At 39.3% G+C, this 9,440-nt stretch overlaps 1 long non-coding RNA gene across 2 annotated transcripts; it reads right to left on the reverse strand.

Annotated features, from left to right (window-relative positions):
- Positions 1–6,553: 6,553 nt before the first annotated feature.
- LOC140482926 (uncharacterized) lies at positions 6,554–7,576 on the reverse strand. Of its 2 annotated transcripts, none has more exons than XR_011961824.1 (3): positions 7,472–7,576; positions 7,065–7,208; positions 6,554–6,850 (listed from the first exon to the last, which is right to left on the reverse strand). It is a non-coding gene; the product is annotated as an uncharacterized lncRNA (long non-coding RNA). The 2 variants fall into 2 exon arrangements; XR_011961823.1 differs by having other exon boundaries at positions 6,971–7,208.
- Positions 7,577–9,440: the final 1,864 nt, after the last annotated feature.

Consider the following 9,440-nt stretch of genomic DNA (forward strand, 5'->3'; position numbering starts at 1 on the left):
AGCAAACACTAAACCATATTGATCCCATTCACCAGCACTTGATCTATAGCCTACATGCCCTTGCATTTTAAGTGTTCATCCAAATGCTTCTTAAACATTGAGAGTGTGGCCAACTCCACTACCCTTTCTGGCAGTGTATTCCATAGTTTGACCACCCTCTTGCTGATTTTTTTTTCTCTCAGATCTCCTCTGAGTCCCTTACTCCCCACCTTAAAACTTCTGTGAAAACATTGTTTGTTTTGGCATGCCCATTCAAGGGAGTCTCTCCACGCATGGGCATTTAGTTTGGAAGCCTTGAGAAATCTTGGAGTCCATGCAGAAATTGCAGAAATCACATGACCCATGACAGTCACATTTATTGGTCCATTTCTAAAAGCAAAAACGGTTCCAAAAAATTCTGTGAACATCACAGTCATCTTCACATTTATTGGTCCATTTCTAAAAGCAAAAACGGTTCCAAAAAATTCTGTGAACATCACATGTCTTCACTGGGCACAGCAACAGTATTGTATGATGGTCCACTGGAAAATACGCCTGTGTGGATCTGAGATCCGGGCATGGGTGAACTTAGATCAAATGTCAGACAACACACAGCCTGATTGACCAACTTCACCTTAAAGAATTGCATTGGCAAGAGCTGTTCAATTCTCCGGACAGTTTAGTTTTGGTCTTGTTTAAGGCACTAGTACAGGAAATGCAGCATGTGCCCTTTCAGCTCACCACTTCCCATTGTCCAAGGCAATCTCTTCTACCAGCTGTAATTCGGTGCACTCCTTCACCTTGGTATACTGAATTCACTGCTCATGATGCGTCTCCTCCACACCGTTGAGACTAAACACAGACTGGGTGACCACTTTACACAGCACCTCCATTAAGTCTGTAAGCAGCATCCCAAGATTGTGTTCATCAGGTTTCGGTCAGAATCCTAGCTTCAGGTTTGATTTTTTTTTCCCCCAATTTTTCTTCACCTTTATCTTGGTTAGTTAATCTTCATCCTGTTTCTTTCTTAGACACTTCTTGTTTTGTGCAGCAATTCTTTGTTTCTTCACTATGACCATTAGCATTCTATTTGGCCATTGCTTCATGAAATCATCTGTGAGTAATCTACCCTGGTCTCCATTCTATCACAGATCTTTTCTTTTGTTCTTCATGTCTGAAACCCTTTCAAGGTCTTAAAAATTCTTTAACTGTTATTTCTCTCCAGTTCTGATAAAAGGCCGTTGGCTTGAAGCCTTAACTCTGTTTCTCTATAAAGCATGCTGTCTGATGTTCTGAGTTTCTTCACAGTGTGTTTTGTTCCTGGTACAGCCAAAGATAGCCTCTCTGAAATCTGCACTACCAGCTGCCAAGCACAGGGAATGTGTGCAATTCAGAAATCTTGCACTTCATAGCATTATATCTATTACTCAATTTTAACGAAACTGAGTAAAACATATTAAACCAATAGTAGAAAACAAGTATTCATTCTGCTTATTGTCTTGGTGACTCTTGATGAGATTCCCCATATGGAAAATACACACAATCAACTTCAAATAAAGACTTTAAAACTTCCACCATCCCATGCCCATACCTTCATCCCACTCAGCTTCTACAGAAACTTAAAATTTGCGTCATATTGTTCTCCTCTCCAGATCTTTGCAATCCAGAGTTCAGGTCTTTTCCACACCAACTGAGTGAAGATAGCACCCTTGGTGACATTTACACCAGTGACCCAGAGGCTGGACTGTCATCCACATATCCCACACCCTCCACCAGTGTGGGTACATCCACCTGGGTCACACATTTGGAATCGGGTCCATATACCTGTAAAGGCAGCTCAGTGGCTTTGCATATGCTCAGAGAGGCTGTGAAAACCAAGGTCGCAGACACTCAGAGAATTGCTGGGGAACAGGCACATCGATAATGGGCTTCAGATTTCAGCACATAATGTCAGCTAGAGATGCAGCAAACCTTAGGGAAATAATGTGACAAGGATAGGTGTTTATGCATACAATGGAGGAGTCTATGTTCACCAAGAGTTGTGTCTTGGTATATGAGCATCTGACCTGTTCCATGGTGAGATTAAAGATTACCATGGAGAGAGTAGTCACACAATAAACCAATATGTGCTCCAAAATGCATTCTGATGTTCTTGACATTGACTCCAAGCAGCAGTGGCTAGGCAAGTTGGGGATGAGGCACATGAAACTCACATCATGCTGTCCTTCTTCTCAGGGAGACATGGAGGCATCATTCTGTACCTAGATGGAGGAGAGGCTTATGGTAATTGCCCACAGGGTAGTGCCCAAGGTGACTATCCTCGGCCCATCCTCTCTACCATTGACCCCACTGCCCCCAGGTTTACGTACATTAACTGGGACCCTCAAAACCTTAGACTTCCAGAAGATTCAAACTGTTCAGCATCTATGTAGCCTGAGATTGATTAGTTACAGATACTGTTTGGCTCCTGTATTCCATTGTCCTGGTGAGATAACTGAAGAATTAACTAGTTCAACTTACTTACCTCCACTGTCATGAAGTTTACCAGCTATAAATATAAGCCACCTTTTGGAAAAGCAGGAGGCAATGGGAACATATTGGCATATCTATGGATCCCCAGCTTTAAACTTGACTTCATAGGAAAATTTCTTTTAAACTCAAGAATGTACATGGTAACAGATTTGCATGAAAAAAATTGTTTCTCAGTGAATACATTTACAATGTCAAGAATTTCAAGGCCCAAGGACAAATAAAAAAAATTCAATGGGTTTGAATCTGGGTAATTGAAAACTTCAGAAAACTACAAAGGATACATAGAAGAGGTTAAAATGCATAAATAATTTTGTTGAGCATGCAGTACATTCATAACAACATGGAAACACATTGCAATTATTTCTATCACTTTGTGTGTTCAGTCAATGCAATGCAATGAAATTCTCAAATACTTTGATATTGATGCCCTATTTTCCTTGAGTTAGTTCCTTATTCATTCACCCACTCAAATTTGCACTGAAACAAAAACGTCAGGGCCAGATGGATTGCGCTGAGCTAGGAATCTGAACTGGAATCTGATTACCTGGCTCCAGACAATAACACCACCAAGACAGTTGCCATTGAAATTCTGAAACCTTAGTTGCCATTATTGTTGATTTCAAATATTCACTTCCACATTAATCACAATCTTGATTACTGTAGAACTTCAGATCTGCATTCAGGGCATTGTTAGACCATGCGATTAGTAGAAATGAAAGATCCAATTCATTGCTGTATTGTGTAGTCATGCATGACACTGTTACCACACCAGGATATTTGATACTTCACACATCTTTATATACTCTTTATATATTGTGTAGCTTCTTATCTAGGACATAATCTTAAATTAGAGCTAGGCCAATTAGAAATCTCCCCCTGGGATTCTTGGTGCCACATCATCTTTAAATCCCAGCCATGGACCTTGATTAAGTGCTGGTAGTGAGCAGCTACCCTGTACAGTTTCTGTTAATTCACCCAAGCATGTTGGACAGGAGTAAATTGGCACCCAGTTTGCCAATAAGGGCCTGAAGGTCCTGGTGGATGGGGGCGTATATATCATAATTGCTCATGGAGCATGCCGTGAGATGATGGTGATTGATGGAGGGCAAGTGATGAGCTGAGCGGCCAGGTCACTGCTCTGACTTCCAGGTTGGGAATTGACACCATCCACTGTCTTTACAGCAGGTAGGAGGACAAGAAAATGTATATCAATAAAGCTTAATACATTATAATGAGGATGTTACTACATGGAAATTGATCTCTCACCACTTACTAATGAAAATTTAATCTTGCCTTTCAACACTTAATTAGAAAATGGGGTGGTGATGACCTGGTGGAATAGTGACTGGACTAACAATCAAGGGACCTGGGTAATGTTCTAGGAGCCTGGGTTTGAATCTCACCACAGCAGATGGTGGAATTAGAATTCAATGAAAAGATTACAGATCACTGTGAGATGATTGTTATGAAAACCCATTTAATTCACTTTAGAGAAGGGAATTTGCTGTCGTTATTTGTGGGAGAAATTGGGAGAACAAAAAGAAAGTCATTGTAGAAGAAAAGGAAAATATTATTGCTTTCCATGGTTATACAAAATATTTCAGATTTAAATGAATATCATGGTGGACCCTTCATTGTTCTGATAAATTATTGAGTTGTTAGCAATTTCATTATATTCTGTGGGTCTTTGCATAATTGAAGAGTTCAACGGTTGGCACAGATCTCCACAAAACAGGCAACTCATCTTGGTGCGAAGGGGACCCTTCATTAACTATGCCATCTCGAGCTTTCCTCTGGGATGTTGGGATTTGGCAGACATTGGCTTTGAAAGATGTTGGACAAAATTTCAGTAATTGAGCTAGTAAGATAAAATGCTTTTCCAGGATCAGTGTCTGCAATGCATAGGTTTTTCGGGTGTAGTTGTATCCTATGCATTGAACACCTTCTTGTTTCCCTGAGGTAGTTCACTACAGAAGATCTGTGCCACAGATCTGGTCAATGCTATTGAACGCAACACACCAAAGAATCTCATTGTGATTTTGTTCTGCCATCAAACTCTCATGATGGACCTCAGTTGTCTTTGGTGGAAGCATTCTAGAGTCTTGATGTGGCACATATCAGACTCTATGTCATACAGCACAGCAGTAAGGACAATGACCTTTACCAATGAGCAAACTTATAATGCAGGGAAACCAAATTATTAACATTAATGCAAGTATGCACAACAATGTTTGCTGTTGATTTGCATATGGGCCATATATCGTTAGCTACCTCTTTGATGTTTTTAAAATGAATTATTGATCTTTAGTGGAACTGTTCAACCAAAGAAGGTGGAGGGCTGGAGCATGGAGTTGTGGGTTATTCAGATTAGGCTTGAGCCAAATGTTTTGGAGAAAGGATTGGCTGGAAGACAGTGAACACTGAATTATCTAGAAACAACTATTCTTTCTGAGCTTGGTACATTCTTACCCCTGTATGATCTGTGCAAAGCAGCATAATTAAAAACAAATCTCCAAGAATCTGAGGTATGAATTGTCTCAGTGTTCAACAGAAGCTGAAATTCAATGAGATATGGAGCAATGCCAAAATCATTACTTTCCCTTTGAATTTAAAAGGTATTGGAAAAGTATCCCTTATTTCAATGGGCTATTTCTGGCACTAATCCATAGACTTAACAAATCAGTTCACTTTGAAGCCAAATCACTTCTGTAGTGCAAATCAAGTTTCAGTGATTGATAGATACAGGGGCAGATTTGGCATGAACCTTGCCATCGATGTGAAAATTGAATCTAAAAATCAAAAATATCACTTAACTTGCATTACTTCTTTAACTTTCTTTTCTAAAATTTTCAGAATTGTGTAATGCCTGCCATACCTCTTACTTTGGGTAAAATTCATTTTCATGTGATTGGCCCTGAAGCTTTTGCCCTTCACCCATTGGCTGACGTCACCCCTTGGCCAACACAACATTGTTTACCGAAACGATTTTTCACCTGAATCGTAGCTTTCATCACAGAAGATGAATGGATACTTTAAAATATAACACACATCGACTTACTTTTGAAGTAATTGACAATGGCAAATACATGGCATGATCCATTCTTATATATGTGGAATTTTCTTCAGAGTACATGTCCAAATGCCTTTTGAAAGCTCTGAAATCTGCTTCTACCACTCTTCCAGAGAATACATTTCATACCTTAACAATGAACAATTCTCCATGTGAAAAGAATCTTCTAATTTATTTGGTTCTTAGACCAATGATTTAAAATCGCTAACCGTTTTGTTCCCAACCCATTTTCTGGAGGTAGCATCTTTATCCGCCTTGCTCTATCAAATGTCTGATTAACTCTTCTAGTTCTCACTTTAATCAGCCATTCAAGGGAGAGTAATCCAAACTTACCCAGACCTACCAATTCACTAATGTCCCTCATTTCCGATATCAACTAACACTGTACTTCTGTATTCTTGCCAAGGTAATTGACATCCTTTCTAAAGTGGGGTGTCCAAAATCGTACATCATACTCCAGCTGAGGCCTTGTAATTTGAAAAGATTGATCATAATTTCCTTGCTTTCCATTTCAATATTCCTTCCTATTTACAAAGCTAGGTATTCCCAATACCTTCTCTACTTGACTAGCTACCGTCAAATATACATATCTTAGTGCATTCATTGCTTTTTTTTTAAAAGATTGTGTGCATATACAACTGTGCTTTGAGTTGGCCACATAGTTGGCAAACTGCACCCATTCCCAGTTGCAGTAGAAGTCTCAACTTGAAAATATTTTTATAATAGCTGTGTGGATAGGTTATGAACAACATGTGTGATACTTTTGCCAGGATTCCAATCTCAACAAAAATTATCCTTATTTTGTTGCTAATATATTTTTACATAATTGCATTATATGTGGGAGTTGGCTAGAACAGGGAACATCTTGAGTTAATCTATTAATCTCATTTTAATCTTACAAAACATGCCACAAAATTGAAAAGTTCATTAAAGTCAATGTTAAATAGATAAGAATATTGCCTTTTGCACCAGACTAATTATCCAACTAAGGGCAAGCAATTGCTATTATACACCTCTTTTATGTTATTATGACAATGGATCAGAACCCCAAAGTCTTTTTTTGACATTTAATTCCAAAATTGTTGTTTTAAAAGGAGGTCCGCTACACAAGACTGAAGAACTAAAATCAGCAATTGTGTGAAGCGCATGAAATGTTCCACATGTAAGGAAGATGATGTAGTAAGAAGAGAAATTGAAGAGGCTAATTATATCTCCCCTCTCAGCAGAAAGCCATCTCCTGCACACATGTCTGCTTTACCATCCAGAAATCTATAGAAAAAAGAAAAGAGATTTAAAAAATATATATCAACTCCATTGGCAGAGACAAGTGAGATTGAGTTCTCTTGTCTGTATAACTAACAATTCTCCATGTGAAAAGAATCTTCTAACTTATTTGTCTTGCTTGGATTCAAGAATTAGTGACTGTGAATATCCCAGTTGATGAAGGGATGTCATTTCTCCTGCTCCTCGGATGCTGCCTGACCTTCTGTGCTTTTCCAGTGCCATGCTTTTCAACTCTGATCTCCAGCATCTCCAGTCCTCACTGCCTCCCCGTGGAAGAAGAATCCCTTAGGTACCTCTGTGTTGCAGGCAAAGATGCTCTCTCACTGCAAATGCTGCAAGCCAGCTGAAAAAAAGAACCAGAAGAAAGGAACTTCAATCAGCCTACAAAACCAATAATCTCAAAAATCATCTGTCTACCTGCCACTCTCAACATTACTGATAACGTCGATTGCAACAACTGAAACATTCAACGATATGCTGTTCATGAATAATTTATAGACTGACCTCTAGAACTATGATTTTAATTTTTATCATTTTAGGCTCACCTCTCATTATATGTGCATTGAATTACTAGCTCTTCTCACATTTAACAATGAATAAACTCACCTATTTTGTTAATCAAGAAAGTGTTGGTAACTTGGCTTCTTTCAAAATAAAAGTAATTTGTGGAACAAAGGTATCCACAAGAGAAGGGATCCTTTCCAATTAACCTTGTTGCAACTGACTAGGGGGAGGGGTGATGAAGGTTGAGGGGGTAGGGATTAGCTGAATATAGAAGGGGAGCCAGTTCACCTCCCTGCACCTGGGAGTTTGATCATTTGGAATATTCCTGCCTGGAACTGGAATGAACTATGCCCAGGGTGCTGTAGCAATGTTTATTTTTGTTTATCCAGTTTCTTCACCATTTGCCGCATCTCTGAAAACAGGTTGAATTTTACACCAGTTAGGGTGCCAGGCAATCCACAGCCTGTCTACCATCACAATTCTATGAAAATAATGTCACTGAGCAACTAGTACCCAAATTAGGGCTACATCCTACAACCACCCAGATTTAACAGTTAGTGAGAGATGCCTACACACCCATCATACAGTCCAGCATGTTTAATCTGCAGGCTGCTGGTTGGTGAAAGGTGGTGATCCTTGTGCCCAATCAAGAATTTGCACACTCACAATTTTGCATCTCCACATCCACACTGCCCTCTCCAACATGGTTCCCTAAAACCACCTTGCCGGGCCTACCAAAACAACCTGATGAGATCCTGCACTTACCAGGATTGAGGGCCACCCATGATTCCTTTCATCCCACATCTCCCATAATACCAGCAATGGCCACCATTTCTGGGGAAGTGTGGAGCTGCTGACTCCCTGTAAATGATTGGAAGTCCTGCCTCATACCAATTAAAGAGCCTAAAATGTTAAAGCAGAGCAAGCTGACCATGTGGACGTTGGCTTACCGCCAAAATATATGTCCTGGTGCCACAATCAACGCCTGGAAATTAGTCCATAGCATTCATTGACATTGAGGATTTCACCTAGAAACCATGTGGCAGAATTACTTGTTTGGATCAGGACTCTGATATCAGTGTCAAATCAGAATTCGGATGCATGAGGGCATCACAAACAGTGCTTAGATGTGCTCATGTTAAAAAAAATGCATTCAATATATTCTCTTTGAAAACACTTTCTCTTCTATCTCATAAGAAGTCAATCAAACAACCAGGAAAAATCACATTGAAGAATGTTTTGATATTTCACACCTTTTAGTCTTGTCTAAATCGGCAGATATTCAAAGAATGATTGCATTGTTACAATCTCATCAAATTGCCAATGGAACTAAACAGCCCTACCCTTTGCAGATATAAAGACTGAGTCCATTAATCATTACAAAAACTCAGTCAGACATTTGTAGTGAGGTCATCTGGCAAACATGTGTCAGGCCATTTGTTCAGTCTACTTCTGTTGATATAGTTGTTAGATAACCTCATTATGAATTATATCTATTTATTTCACAAAACATTTCAACACCTTCTGAAAGTTTCTTTCAGGTTCCTCACTCCATACTAAACCCATACTTCATAAGTCTTCTCAGGAATCATGTAGGACTTGTCCTGCAAAGACCAGGCCAGTTCCATTAAAAGTGTGAAGACATTGAAGTAACAACCATCGCAACAATCAGCAAAGTTTTAAGTGCTGCATGTGAGCTTTTGAGGAAGGGATATTCCATTACATTTAATTATTCATTACATCTTTGATTAAAGGTTATATTCCTGTTCTATTATCAATGCTAAATTAGCTAGTCTATAATTCCTTTAACTTGTACTACCAGCCTCTTTTAAATAGAAAGGGGTAGCATGGTGGCTCAGTGGTTAGCACTGCTGCCTCATGTTACCTGGGTTCAAACCCATCCTTGGGCAACAGCCTTTGTGGAGTCTGCACATTTTTTCCCCATGTCTCTGTGATTTCTCCAGATGCTCTGACTTCCTCTCACAGTTCAAAAATGTGCAGGTTAGGTGGATTGGCCATGCTAAATTGCCGATAATGTCCAGGGATCAAAATATTCTTCAATATGATTTTT

Source organism: Chiloscyllium punctatum, chromosome 11 (assembly GCF_047496795.1).
Source record: "Chiloscyllium punctatum isolate Juve2018m chromosome 11, sChiPun1.3, whole genome shotgun sequence".
Taxonomy (NCBI): domain Eukaryota; kingdom Metazoa; phylum Chordata; class Chondrichthyes; order Orectolobiformes; family Hemiscylliidae; genus Chiloscyllium; species Chiloscyllium punctatum.